This window comes from Lissotriton helveticus, chromosome 4_1 (genome assembly GCF_964261635.1).
Source record: "Lissotriton helveticus chromosome 4_1, aLisHel1.1, whole genome shotgun sequence".
NCBI lineage: Eukaryota > Metazoa > Chordata > Amphibia > Caudata > Salamandridae > Lissotriton > Lissotriton helveticus.
In genome coordinates this window covers 1170826133-1170841266 of record NC_136063.1, presented here as the reverse complement: position 1 = coordinate 1170841266, position 15134 = coordinate 1170826133, and the positions used below count along the sequence as shown (strand labels likewise).

The 15134-nt window shown below is 46.0% G+C and overlaps 1 protein-coding gene across 2 annotated transcripts in view; it reads right to left on the bottom strand.

The window, feature by feature from the left end:
• Positions 1–15134, bottom strand: part of CDH20 (cadherin 20) — a 1157650-nt gene that overhangs the window by 288330 nt on the left and 854186 nt on the right. The window lies entirely within an intron of this gene.

Genomic DNA, 15134 nt, shown 5'->3' with positions numbered 1-15134 from the left:
TGTCGTCTGGCCAACACCAAACCAAGTGCTTGCATGCAAGTACACATCTTGCTGCACTTTTGGCCCTTCAATATGTCAAGCAAGCCCTGTTTCATCGATCCCCAAGCACAGCTCGCCTATACGCAACAGGTCCTCCTATACTGCCTCCCAGAATCCCATCAACATTGGGCAAGTCCAGGTTATAGGCAGAAAGTCAGCCGCCTGCAATCTGCATCTGCTGCACACCATCAGGCGGCCTGGGGAAATATTGGTGAGTGAAAGGAAGAGTAAGGTACGTCTGATGCAAAAGTTGAGGGAGGGACCTGCTTGACCAGCTCACATGTCCTAGTCCAGTCATGTGTTGTCAGTTCATCTGAACAGCCCTATCTCCAGTGCTCCTTTGCCCTATCCATCTTACCTCTCTATCTTCCAATTAGGCCCCGTGCAAATGGGTTATCATTCTAGTGCACCCTGCCAGTTCCAGTAGCTGCCACACAATAGAGTTTTTCTGTGGTTTTTCAGGAAAGGGATTCCAAACCTGCCTCGCTGTGTGCGCTAGCCGCACATACTGCAGGAACTGTCCTGTTCTCAGGTTAAATTGTTTCTGTGCCTTTTTCTAAAGTTATAAATCTGACATTGTAGTGGCAGACTCCCGCAGTCTCACAAACTCCTCTATGCCACCCCTTGTAGGACATATCCTTGAGAAGGGTTACAGATCCCAGAGCAGCAGTTCCTCTGCAAATGGGCACCTTTTCAACATTTTGTAGACTACCCTATGTCATACCACCACTGCTAACTTATTCAGGTATGGGGTGTCTCGAGGGACTCCATTACCCATCAGAAAAAGCCCTTGGAGGAAATGGGATCTAGCAATGATTTCTCCCAATTAGGCTCAACGTCAACCCAGCTAACAGCGTGTTGAGGCTGTGTTGCTGTGTAATATAAAAACAGATCAGGAAGTTGAAACCCTCCCTTCTCTAGGGGAAGCCTCAGAGTAGGCAGTTTCCCCCCGCTCTTCTCACCTCTCCATGCTAGCCATGTAACCAGTTGGTAAAGTGGCCATCTGGATCAGGTATATCATATTCTGCAGAAAATCAGAAAAAGTCGATGTAGGAATTGGCATCTACTTTCATCCATGATCAACGATTTCTCCCAATTAGGCTCTGATCAAACCAGCTATGCGCATGTTAAAGCTGTGTTGCTTTGTAATAAAAAATAGATCACGAAATTCCAACCCTCCCTGTGTGCCACCCTCCAAACATAATTTAAATGCTAGGTCCTGGGGGATGGGGTCCAAGGGGTGGAAATTGGCCTAGTGTAGGATCGGATTTTTTTTTTTAATGGCGGGAAGCGCACCCCTAGCCAGAATCATACCTTTTTCTCATGGGAGCCGACGCCTTTCCTTTGCTACTGTCCGGGCGGGGCAGCATTTTTCTGCTCCTCCCGATGGGCTGAATCAAAGTGGAGTTAGCTGCCTGGGAGTGCAGGCAGGGAACCACAGTGTCCCCAGAGTGGAATCCCCTAGACAATGTACGTTATCATGCCCAGGGGTTAGGGTCCCTATTGCAGTTTCAGCACAAGTAAGCCTCCCTCCGATTCTGTAAGCATTTAGGCTCCAGGAGATGGGGTCCAGGGGCCTAAAAGTGGCTCAAGGAGGATGATTGTGTGCCCATTCCCTTTTTTAAAAGCATTGACTGCTCTGGGGGCAGCATTATCCTCTCCCGATTATTATCTACTCCACCCAAGGGAATGGGGTCCCTAGGGTCCAAATTGAGGCATGGGGAGGGGGGCTGCATGTCCCTCTCCCCTTTATTTAGGATTCGGCCCCAGAGATGGCGTCCCCTGTGCCCAATTGTGACTTTAGGGGGGGTCCCACTTATGTCCCCTCCCCAAATATTTTTAATAAAGTCCCCCAGGCTCAGACACCCTCCAGGGGTCAAATTATAAAAAATATGTCAAATGTTAGTAGTGTTTTTTTAATATAAAAGTGATCCTATGGTGGCCACTCGTCCTCCTCGCCTATAATTAAAATATGGCTCTGAGGGATAGGTTTCTTGGATCTCATTTGGGCTTGGGGAGGGAGACCACATGCCCGGCCCCTGATGTAAAAGTATTTGGCCCTGGAGCCTTTTAAGGCCTGGAGTGAGGGGTCATGCAGCTCATTTGGGATGGGGGTAAATATCCCCTTCCCTTGGGAATGGGTTCCTTCGGGCCTGTTAAGGCGGTTGTATGTCAATACAACGCGTGCTTTTACCCCGCATGCCATCACAACGCGGGGATTACAACGAAAGTCATTACAACGACTTTCGCTGGAGGGCGCTGGATAGTGGAATAGTTTAATTTTCTACTCCAACTCCAGGCCACGTTGACAGTAGGGAAGGTGTTGGATAGAAAATTAAACTATTCCCTATCCAACAGCGCCCTTCAGCGAAAGTCGTTGTAACAACTTTCGTTGTAATCCCCGCGTTGTAATGGCAGTGCGGGGTAATCCCAGCGTTGTTATGGCTGTTCTCCGTTAAGGCTCGGGTAGGGGATCACATGTTCTCCTCCCCTTATAATATATTTTGTGACCCTGGAGGATAGGGTCTCTGGGGCCAATAGTGGGAGCGGGCTGCGCAAGCCCCTCTGCGACTGGAATCTGCCTGCTTGCGGGTGTTGGATGCAAGGCATGACTTTGCATGGTGTTGGGTTGCTTGACGGCAAGGGGTTGGCTGCAGAGTCTGATAACCAATCCCCCGCCATGCATTCCAAAGGCCTGATGCAGCAGAGATTGGCTTTAGGTATAAAAATAAAATATTCTACTTTCCATTAAAAAACTAGAAATTCACTCAAAAAAACAAAGGTTAAAGTGACATTATAGTTAAGAGAATGTGTCAGTGTAAAATAAAGATTTGAACTAAAAAAAAAACACAGAAACTCACCAGCTATAGTTAGCAGAGCAAACTATAATGTGTGCCCCTACCATGCACTGCTTATGACCTCACATATTACATCACTCATGGCATATTCTATGATATAATTTATAACATCACTAATGACATCTCAAATGACATCATTGATGACATCCCCAAAACTTCTTTTGTACACATTTCTCTATAAACAATTAGGGCATTAGAGGTCTTCAGTAAGTACAAAATGGCTAGGCACAAAATAGTAAGTACAAAACAGCGGTCACACATACAACTGGCTTAGATGAAGCAAGCTTGTGTTATGTGCAACAGTGACCCTATACCATACACTTCATGGGTAGGTGGGTTCAAATTAACAATCAATCACATATAAAAGAGTAACCCCCTACTGCACACAGTGTTCGACATGTATACAACTGTTTGGAGAAAACCATGCTCCTCCAGATACACTACTTTTGGTACATAACTAATGCCCTCCTATGAACAGCATTTACCTGTATCAAACCTTCACAGTCACCGAACCTGCAGTGAGAAATTAAGTGGATAGGAGTAGAAAGTGAGTACCGTAAACAGTGTTTTCACTCTATGAAGAGGTTACTCTGTGCCACAGTTTGCAGGCAGTAAAACTCTCTTGGGTATTAAAAAGTATATACTAAGAGCAGTATCTACTCTTTTCAAAACTTGCCCTGGGAGATACTTTTCATAATAAAAATCCCAAAGTCTGAAGGTGCTAAAGGTCATACTACCTACAGCCTTCATACTTTGATGAAAACTTTATAGATAGCCTCTTAGACAGCTAATCAAGCACATATACATAGGCTAGTACCTGAGTAACACAGTTTATCTTCTGTAGAAATTGTGAGACGATTCTGTCTCAATCTCAAGATTGCTCACAATACTTAGTATCTACTACATAGAATCTTTTCCACATTGAAAACTTTTTTCTGCAGAAGTAAAAAAATGTGTGTGGAACATCCAGACACAAGTGGTAAAGTGTCACATTCACATATAGTTACTCCTCAATTGAAAGATTTAAAATGTGTTTAATACCTCTACACAGCTATGATGCATTAGGAGCACATGTGTTTTAAAACTCTTCTCCCATTAGCCGGGCACAGTCGCTTATAGAACATTTCATGAGTCATGTAATATGCAGTGGCGGCTGGTGAAATTTGAAAGTGGTGAGACGTGAAACTATTATCATACTGCACTGCGGCGAGCGAGCCCGAACCACCGAGAACATTTTCAAAATAGAGTGGGCAAATGGTGCATTTTCTACTAAATGTGAGAAAGCAGGAAGGTTAATAAAGCAATTGGGAATATGTTCTAACAAAGACAATGACTGGCAAAACTGTCAGTCTAATCGGATGCATATCAGACGCCGGCCTACCACGTGCTCTGTCCATCTGTGCCACTGTGTACTAATCTTTCACAAGTCTAATGTGCCCCCTTACTAATTGACAGGAGAGGATCCCGCGCTTCCCTCTGACACAAAAGAGTAAACATTATGGATAAATTGTTTTTTTCTGCTGGGGGTAGCCCCAGATGCATGTCTCATGCCTCCCATCAACAAGGCTGTCTGTCGGCAGTTAGCAATATTGCAAAGGGGGGGTTACGAAGGGTAAGGGGAGATAGGATTAGACATGTAGAGTGAAACAGAGGAGCAGAAAAAGAGAGAGGGGCTGCAGGAGAAAAAGAGCACAATGAGAAAGGGATGGTAAGAAAGACATGAATGATTGGGGAGAGAATTGGGAACAGAGGGGCAAGCAGAGAGAGAGAGAGAGACAAAGACAGAGAAAGGACAGGGCAAGGAGATAGACAGGGTGAGACAGATAGTTATGGCCTGGCACCAATAAAGAGATAGAAGGGCAGAAAGTGAAGGAGAGAGACAGCAGAAATGAAGAGGGAAGCAGAGAGAGGAATAGAAAGGACAGGGCGAGCATACAGTCACGTTGAGACATCGCGTTAGAGACCGGCAGTGAGAAAGAAAGAGATAGAAAGGGAGCAGGCGTAACAGAAGGAGTGAGATAAGAAAGACAGAAAGGAAGAGGGAAGCAGAGAGACGGCGTGGGAAGAAACATATAGCCAGACTTGCCCGAGAGAGCACCTCACATCCAACTTGCATGCTGACTGGAAGATCTCAGAACTCACCTGTACCCCCAAATAACCAGAAACGACTCAAAGACTTTTGGTTACCCAGCAGGGCCTTAACCAATCAGAGCACATAACACTGGTGGAGAGTCACAGCCCCACAGTCATTACTAAATGCAGACCCTGTGGTACTGGAAGTGGGGACGCTCTAGGCTGGCTTTAAACTCCGGGCTTTGGGGGAAGTTGCACCTTTATGAGTTTGCATTTTTGTTTATGACGTGAGTGGCGATAATCTCATCTGCTCTTTTACATTTTATGCTGTTCGGTCCTCGTCACATTGATGACGTCACTGTCTAATTCCCACATCACTTGCACTTGAGAGAGTCTCACTGACCGGTTCACACTCTGATAAGGACTTTTACATTACGTATACCAGAAACGCGCACTACATGTCCTATTCCCTTTAAGAGGTCTACAGTTCTCTACACATTGCAGTGAGCTACCTCACCTGACCACAAAAGTCTCCCGTAGATGGACAGAAATGGTACAACATAGCAAGCCAGAGTGATTAGTGCTGCACCAAACAAGAGCATCATTAACGAGTTTATCAAAAGTGGCCTGTAATATTTTTGCCCTCTGCCATCAACCAGAACACCATTTTACAATCACAACAAGCAAGTTTGCAGAGGCCTAGAAACCTCCGGTAGCCTCGAATCAATTCTGACACTAAGACCAGACATCCATATTCATGACGCTTGTATTCATGCAAATGCTAAGCTATCAATAATACTCGGCAAGGTGATCCAATCAATTGTTGCAGTTTATCTACTTATAGCATACCTACGGCTCTGAACAATTACTCTGTATTGTATTTTTAACAAATATGGGAAACTACTTGGGAGTAAACCTACATACCTACAAGTTAAAAACATTATGGGTAACATATTTAGCAAAGGTTACAAGGACTACATGGCCAGTGAACCAAAAGAACTTCAATGCGGTGAAACACTCACACATCTCTCAGACTCTCCCGAAGGTTGATGCGCATTTCTACGATCCCTTTAATCACTCGTTTCACAAACTAAGACCGTATTGTGGGCAAACACCTCCAGAGTTTGCACTGGCTGCCAATTCAGAGTCGTATCACATTTAAAACCTTGTGCATTGCATACAAGGCACTACACAGGACCGGTCCTCACTTCCTGAGGCGGTCACTACATTGGTACTCCCCAAACAGATGACTCAGATCTCAAGGGGCTAAGTTGATCCATACTCAGAGTCAAACAGGGGGGGCAGCAGCTTTGCGGTAGGAGCTGCAAAGCTCTGGAACTCCCTCCCTCTTACCATCAGAAATCTTCCCTCCTTAACACTGTTCAGGAAGACCATTAAGACCTGGCTGTTCCTGGAACAGTGATCCGGCTTGCTCCTCTGGTTTACTAGCGCCAAGACCCCATCTGGTATTTGTGCGCTATATAATTTTTTTTACCATAACATAACATAACTTGACATTGCTGAATATAAACGGGACAGTAAAGGGAAAAAGTGTTTTGGGATATATGAGTTCAACCAACACAGGCGGCCCAAAACACCAACAACCACTTCACATCACAACATGGAAAGACATCCGCACATCCGACAGTGTTAGAGCTCGCATGTTTAAACAACACAGGCAGTAAAAAAAGCCAATAACCACTTCATATCATGACACGGAAAGACGTCTGCACCAGTCGCGGCCGGCAAAACAGATGGGTGGGTGGTATGGGGAAGCAGGACGGTATTTTTTAGAATACAAAAACTTACCTTCCTCTGCATGCCGCATCACACGGCACCGCCGCAGCTCTTGCTGCTTCTGGCGCATTTTAGGCAGCCACCCTCTCCTAAGCCAATCACAACGCTGCAATGGCAGCGTTGTGATTGGTGGGGTGCAGCGGACAGCGCCCCTGCCGGGCGCCTGTACGGAGGCCATTTTCTCTAGGCTGCAAGCAGCCTACATAGAGAAAATGTAGAGTGTGCATGACTGCTTTGGTCGCCCTGGGGCCGATCAAACAGTCAGGGCGCACAATAGTGGGAAAGCCACGCTCCCCCTGCCCTCAAGCAGAACCACAAACCCGCCCGCCCGCCCCCAACCAGGTACATCTGCTTTCTCACAGTGCGGCTCGCCCGCCCCCAACAGGTACTTCTGCTTTCTCACAGTGCGAGCAGCAGAAATATAAAATGGTAGTTTTACCATTTTATGTTTCTGCTTCTCGCACTGCAAGAAAGCAGTGGGGTGACGCCCCCATGCCCTAATGGTGAAGCCGCCACTGGTTAATATGTGAGATCATAAGCAGTTTTATCAGTTCAAAACGTTATGTTGGCACTGGCATATTCTCTTCACTATAACGTTTTTTTCAATATATATATATATATATATATATGTATATATATATATATATATATATATATATATATATTTATATATATATATATATTGTTTCTTTCACTGAAAAAAACAAAAGTTATAGTGATGCAAATAAATAACAATGGTGACTACGTTTAACTTTCAGCTATCACCGGAAAACCAATTTTCCTCATGTCTTCCATTTTCTCCATGTTTGTCTGTCAAGAATCTGACTGCAATATTCATTGAGACCCTTGGCCTTGAAAGAACAAGCAATGATTTGGTGAAATCATTCAAATGTCGGATGTTCAAACTCAAAAAATGCCTAATCTGTTTATTTATTACTTGCATAGCCTACACATCGCCTTCATATAAGCTTCAAGGGCTTTACCCCTTGCTTTTCTACGAATGGGTTGGTCGGCCCTCCTTAGAAAAGTCACCCGCACTTAAATAACTCATTGTACCTTAAACTTCATCGAAGGTCAACTGAGTGAATTCTGAGACAGAAAATACTATAGTGGGGCTGCCGAAATATCACTAAATAAAAGGCTTGGCCATTCCTAAGCGTCGCTTAGCTCTTTCATCAGAATACGGCCAACAAAAGAAGTACACTGAGGGTGTGCTTATCTTGCCAAGCGCGAGCAGAGCATCGGCAAGCGCGCACTTAGGGCCCGGCACCCCGGCCCCCGCCCCCTCCCTGATCTAGATAGGGGCGGCCGGTCTGCCCCAATGGGCGACTGGCCGCTTATCTCTTCCGGGGCAGGACGCACTTCCGGTGCGACAGAGGGCGGAGCCTGGTGACCTATTTAGGTTCTAGGGGCAGGGACCCCGGCCTCTCCTTCCTCTGTTGCACCGGATCGTGGCAGCCTCCCAGATGCGTTCCCCCCTTCTACAGCCCCGGGGTGAATGCAAAAATGTCCGGTATTGGCAATCATTCTAAACTATGCTTCGTGAAAGATGTCCTCGGAGGAGCGGCTCTCGGAGGTGTAAGTGTTACAAGGAAAAGGCTGACGAGTTTTATCTCTTCGAAAATTGTGGTTTTAGCAATGTAATGGCCCCCCCACTGAATTACTGTGACTTTTGTGTCTGCTCCTAGAAAAATTTCGGTAATCGAACCTGGATGTAAGTAAGGGCCATTGTTTGTTCACATCTTGCTCCCGGTGGCTGGGTTTGGCTGGTAGGTGCATATGGTGGGCCGATCCACAATATGACCAGAGAGGAACTTAATGGGAGCAGACTGTCGTGGGGGGGCGAGTCTTTACTGGTTCTCAGTGGGTATTTATTAATGAACAAAGGGATTAGTAGGGGCAGAACGTGCAGGATTTGAAGTTCGGCTCTGTGTGATCTAAATAGGGCAGGAGTGCTCCATTACCATCGAGTTAAGAGGTTTATTGCTAGTACGGGAGACTAAGGAGGATAGCGCCTTGGGGGTACCTTGCGCAGTAGTCTCAGGGGTTCATAGGCTATCGTATACATACGGTTCATGGTACTGCTAATTCCTGAGTGGAAACCATATGATAAGCTGCGTTTTAATTCACTCCACCCCCCCCCCCATGTCAATTATCATTCTGGAAGATAGGCCAGATTCAGAGAGATAAAAAAGGAGCTAGATTTCACTGGTCTGGTCGCCTTGTCTGATAACATAGGACCCCGCCTTCAATTGGCATATAGTTCCCATATATCCTAGGTGGGTCCGTCAAGTTGGGATATCATATCATAGACTATATTTGAGGCAGACAGCCTCCATGCTCCCTCTCCGTATACATTAGGCTATATGGATCAGCGAGCGCACAGAAGTCTCGCGAATCTCCGCCTAGTTTCTGGCATCCCCGGAACAGGACGGCCCTGATTCCCAAGAGCATGAAACTATACAGTCACTCGGGCTCACTTAGTTTGTCTCAGGAATACACAGGATAAAACGGGCGGGCCGTTTCCATAGAAAGGTATAGAACCATTTCCCTGGCGCACAACAGGAGTTGGACAGGCCGGGGTACTTGTAGGATGTTGACTGTCTGTAACAGTACCAAAGCAAGCCGTTCAGAGTAGTGTTAGCGGGACTGGGACTTGATCGTGTTGGGATACCCGGCCCTCTCAGGCAGGATAGGTAGGGCGACACTGACTGCAGAGGCAGGCTTTACAGACAGCACAATGGAATAGGCCGGGCGCTGGGCGTCCAACGGGGGCATGAGACCCATTTGGCCAGAATGGTAGTGTCAGAAATGCTAATGATTTGCCAATGACCATACTTGACTTTTCTATTTCTCTCCTGTTCAGTAGTGTGCCCGCGAAGGTGGTGGCACGAGGCACTCGTTCATGCGACAAGCTGCAAGGCGACTATGGCAGTGGCGAGTGGTATGGCCGGCAGGCCAGAAGGGAACAGGGTCCTGTGTCGGGGCGGGCGGCCCCGGAAAGATGTCGAGAGCCTGGAATGTCTCGGTGAGGCGGCTCAAGTAGGAATTGTCCAAGTCGCGCTCAGTGTCGGGCCACTTGTGTAACATTCCACCCAAATGGTCTCCAGTCCCGGAGAGGTGAGGTATCACAAGGTTGGAGGTGACCAGGTGGGCTCAGTGAAGGGCTGCTGGTGTCACATTCCGCACTAAATGGTTTTCCGGTAAGGTGTCGTATCGCAATGATGGAGTACAGTTATCGGGAATAGGTACATAGAGCTGGGTTAGAGGATTAGGGTCTTTCATGGAGAGCGCTGGTGGGGAAGGTGACGGACCTGTGGGCCCTGATCACCTTTGTGGCGGTAGAAAGACCTTGGAACAGTACAATTGACCGACGGAATGGACGGGAGGCCGCCTTGCGTGCTCCCTAGGCTAGCACTGAGGGGGGAGACGGTAAGCTCTCCGTTGTGAAATAGGGCCCCGGCTGGGGAGGCTAGGGCGACAGGTTACGAGCCTCCTGGGTTCCTGGTCAGCCTGGTGGTTGGAGGGTGGGCCCCTGGAGTAGGCGGACTAGGATCAGAGGTTGGTTGGGGGCCCACTCCTCATGGGGCGCAGGTGGGTCCCACCTCGCGTGGATGCACGACATGGAAGAGGGGAGCCGGAAGCCCCCCTTAGTGCTAGGGGATTAGAATCTTAATCTGGCGGATGAAGACCAGGAAGTCAAGAATAAAATTGTGTTGATAACTGTATGTAATGAATTTTGAAATGCCTTGTCATGTTTATGAAATGTCAAAAATATTAAACATGGCCGTTTTACACCCACACAAATCTCTGTTGTTGATTCTCATGTGGGTTGTGAGGAGGGAGCGGGGAGCATGCTGGGGGATCCGGGTCCTATGCCAAGCGCGAGCAGAGCATCGGCAAGCGCGCACTTAGGGCCCGGCCCCACGGCCCCCGCCCCCTCCCTGATCTAGATAGGGGCGGCCGGTCTGCCCCAATGGGCGACTGGCCGCTTATCTCTTCCGGGGCAGGACGCACTTCCGGTGCGACAGAGGGCGGAGCCTGGTGACCTATTTAGGTTCTAGGGGCAGGGACCCCGGCCTCTCCTTCCTCTGTTGCACCGGATCGTGGCGGCCTCCCAGATGCGTTCCCCCCTTCTACAGCCCCTTTGTATAGTTTTAAACTCCCACCCACCCGTCCCTTTAGCTCCGTGGATTGGAGGGGCGTGTTGCGGTAGAAAGACCTTGGAACAGTACAATTGACCGACGGAATGGACGGGAGGCCGCCTTGCGTGCTCCCTAGGCTAGCACTGAGGGGAGAGACGGTAAGCTCTCCGTTGTGAAATAGGGCCCCGGCTGGGGAGGCTAGGGCGACAGGTTACGAGCCTCCTGGGTTCCTGGTCAGCCTGGTGGTCGGAGGGTGGGCCCCTGGAGTAGGCGGACAAGGATCAGAGGTTGGTTGGGGGCCCACTCCTCATGGGGCGCAGGTGGGTCCCACCTCGCGTGGATGCACGACATGGAAGAGGGGAGCCGGAAGCCCCCCTTAGTGCTAGGGGATTAGAATCTTAATCTGGCGGATGAAGACCAGGAAGTCAAGAATAAAATTGTGTTGATAACTGTATGTAATGAATTTTGAAATGCCTTGTCATGTTTATGAAATGTCAAAAATATTAAACATGGCCGTTTTACACCCACACAAATCTCTGTTGTTGATTCTCATGTGGGTTGTGAGGAGGGAGCGGGGAGCATGCTGGGGGATCCGGGTCCTATTCCTACTGACACACAAGTGTTTATACAGAAATTCGCCATTTTCATGTGTGGTACAATCCGTCACCGTGCTGGCGCTCGCGGTGTCCACGTGGCACTGAAAGGTCAGAGCTGTGGAAGTAATTGGGCGGAGAATTTTAATGTCGGCAGTTATGTTAGCGAGGTGTCGGTGGCAGCTATGCTAGCGAGGTGTTAATTAGACTGCTGGATAAATATACTACACTGCCGTATATCGTGTTCCTTTTCAGGTGCCCGCCTGTATTTCGGCACAGTAAGATACCCATGCATGGCCGGCTTTAATTCCTCGGCGTTGATTTATGTAACTATGGGTGTTCTTCATGAAATTAAAATTTCAGCATTAGATCATAATGGAAAGTGCTTGAACGTATATGCAGTTTGCTGAGCTCTTAGGGTGTCTCTTCCAAACAACATGCAGATGACACATAACCCCCTTACATTTGTCTAAATCAAAATTATCAAATTGCTTGCATTAAACAGTGCTTTACTTCATTACATGGCTGGATAACCCTCTGAAACTCAAAGGAAATCATTAAAAGGGTGAAATTGCCATCATTCACTCTGACCCCAAAAGCAATCTACTGTTTGAAGAGTGACAACCTCTTAAAAAATGCACTCACCCCAGAAATCCTTCAAACCGCGAGACTTCTCTCTAAACAACAAATCCAGATTTAAAAAGACAGACAAGCAATACACAGTTCCAACTGGGTCAGGTCAAAAGAATCAACTCCCAATCCCCCATAAATTATTAACATCTACAGTATAAGCCTCAGCTATATCCAGATTTGGGTACAGAATTTCTCTACTCAACAGTCCAACTGAAACAAAACTAGTTACATGCGCCAGAACGGAAACAGCCTTTACCATGCTGTACCTTTAACACGCATTTTTTAACACGCTTGTTTTAGAACGCATATGCTTTTACAACATATGCCTATACCACGCATTTAAGGTAAGTTCAGGGTCTCCCCCACAAATACATTGTGTATATTTATAAATATTTACATATATATATATATATATATATATATATATATATATATATATATATATATAAACAATGCAAGGTAAAGGCATATGTTGTAAAAGCATATCTAAATAAATGTGGGGTAAAAAATGCGTTGTAAAGACATGCAGAGTATTTCCCTGCATTATTCCATCATACAACCGCGCTAGACAGACTTATCTCCAGCTCTAGGAAATGTGATGCTATAACTTGCAGTTCAGAAATCACTAATATGGTCACAACTCAAAGTTCAAAGATTCCTCAAGTCTGCTTCCATCATTTCCAAAACCCACAAGCTGAACACATCCAACTACATCAATTAAAAAATAAAATCTGCCAGAGGATTCCTCAACAAACTACACTCTTCTTGGAAATGCCACAGTTCAATACAAAATCCATCCAAACACATACTTATTTTAATTTTGTTGCAGAAGTATGAAATTAAACCTCCAAAGAGCGCTAACAAATTAAAAGGGCAGGAATGTTCTTACCCTTTCCTACCTATAAGATATGGCACATTCCTGTCCTCTTCCCCAGTGCTGTCGTACAATTGGCTGTCATATGTCAACGCAGGCACCCTGGCACTATGGTGTAAGGGTGTGTGCATTTTGTGGGAATTATTCTTTTTGTGCAGGAAGGGAGACCTTCTTGCAAGAAAGCAATCACTAGATGCGATTTCCTTGTACTATGTATGTTGCTGAAAGCAGCACACATAGAAAGAGGAAAAAACTAGGAGAAAGACAATTATTTTCCTCCTTGCGCCCCCCCCTACGCTTTTTACGCATTCCGAGGTTTGCAGAACCTTTAAATCTGGGAATGTGTGAAATACCATGGGTGTTGTGTGGGAACACCCACCGTAACGGCCAAGGCACACCTCCCCATTGCAGTGTTAGGCAATGCACTGACTTGCCCAGCGTTGCCTCACACCGTATCTCCAAGGTCATGAAAAGCCACGCAGGGTGGCTTTATGTGTGCTGCGGGACGTCAATAAATGTGACGTTCCGCAGCGTACAGGGGCTTGTAAATAAGCCCCAAAGTGCCTTATCAGAGACTAGGGAATACTGCATTGCAATTTACTCCCTTAGTTGGCATACTCCAACATCTTCAATCTATACATTTGTCCATGAATACACGTCTATATATATTTAAACATCTTTGACTGCTTGAAATAGATTTTTTACTTTTGCTAATGTCCATAAATTTGCACTCGCTCAAACTGTCTTCTGTTTGACAATATATACAAATGTATTCATCTCACTGTTGAGCATCCTAGGCATCTGTTTAGAATATTCCCAAGCCATGTAAAAATTGAAAGCTAAACTAAAACGAAAATAAAATTACCAGAATGACAAAGGGTACTTCCAAAAGTATTTGTTGCAACTACGTTCTTACAATCCAGAATCATTGGCAATTAGGACTCTACCTTGGGTGTCCCAAATATGGAAAAATTGTGTTTTCTGCAGTGCACAAGCATGATTCTGGAGTCAGGTCAGGTCCTGCAGACAGTGCAGAACATAAATATAGGCTGCTGTCTGCGTTTCTATGCATTTGGCCCTCAGACTCTTGAGCACCTGAAGCACCCTTGGAGAGGGTCGTAACTCTGGAACTTGCAGTGTGCTCAATATAAATGATCAAATTAATCAAGTCGATTCATAAACCTGAGGGCATGCGCACCGACGTATCTCTTAAATTTGTCATGGACGCCTCATTCCATCAGATGCACACTGCTGCAGGCCTTGCCATGGAGACACCATTTGAAAGTTACATTTGACCAACTTTCTTTCAATCCTTTTCTGGTAACTTAGCTCTCTATTTTACCATGCAGGTAAATGCTGGGCAATGGTAGCCGAGGACAGCATTTTGCTTCCATATTATACAAGTATTGTTTCTCTGTGGTAGCAGGTTACTTGCTACCAAGTGAGTGGAATGTGTATCCTGCTGGAGCTTTTGAGGGGAATAATCATGGATGTTGATCTGTGTCATATATAAAAATGTTTATAAGCTTACTGATGATCAAATCATCCTGCCTTTTATAAATGTCCTGCTTTCCATTTTCTGAATGTGCTTTGTGATTATATACCCAAGCATAATCAGATTAAATATTTCCTGGTGGGTAATAGCACTATGACTCTGGGCAAGTTTGCTATATGTAAGTACATAGAACTGTCCTATTTAAAAGACCTGTTAGTTGGTGCTCACCCTTAAAAAAATGAAATTCGACTATTTGTATTGACCGCCTAATAGGTAGAATGAATAAAACCTATTACACTGAATAGCCCTCTATTGCACTCTTTCATAACCCATCGGTACATGCACCCTTCCCACCAGTTTTTTAAGATCCATTTCACAACAGAATCCATCATTTAATCATTTAGTAACATGCAAAAGATAGCCTTTTTTATGAAAACAGACATTCTTCCTCATTACAGTGCATACCATCTCTGTAACGTTGAGAAATGATTTCCCAACACACTTTGTCCTTTTAACAAAGGTGCTAGTGGATGACACAGAAACACATTGGTTGCTATTCCCATCTTATCCTCCACCAGATCACCATAGTCAACCTTTACATAATATGAACTGAATCATCTGGGATGA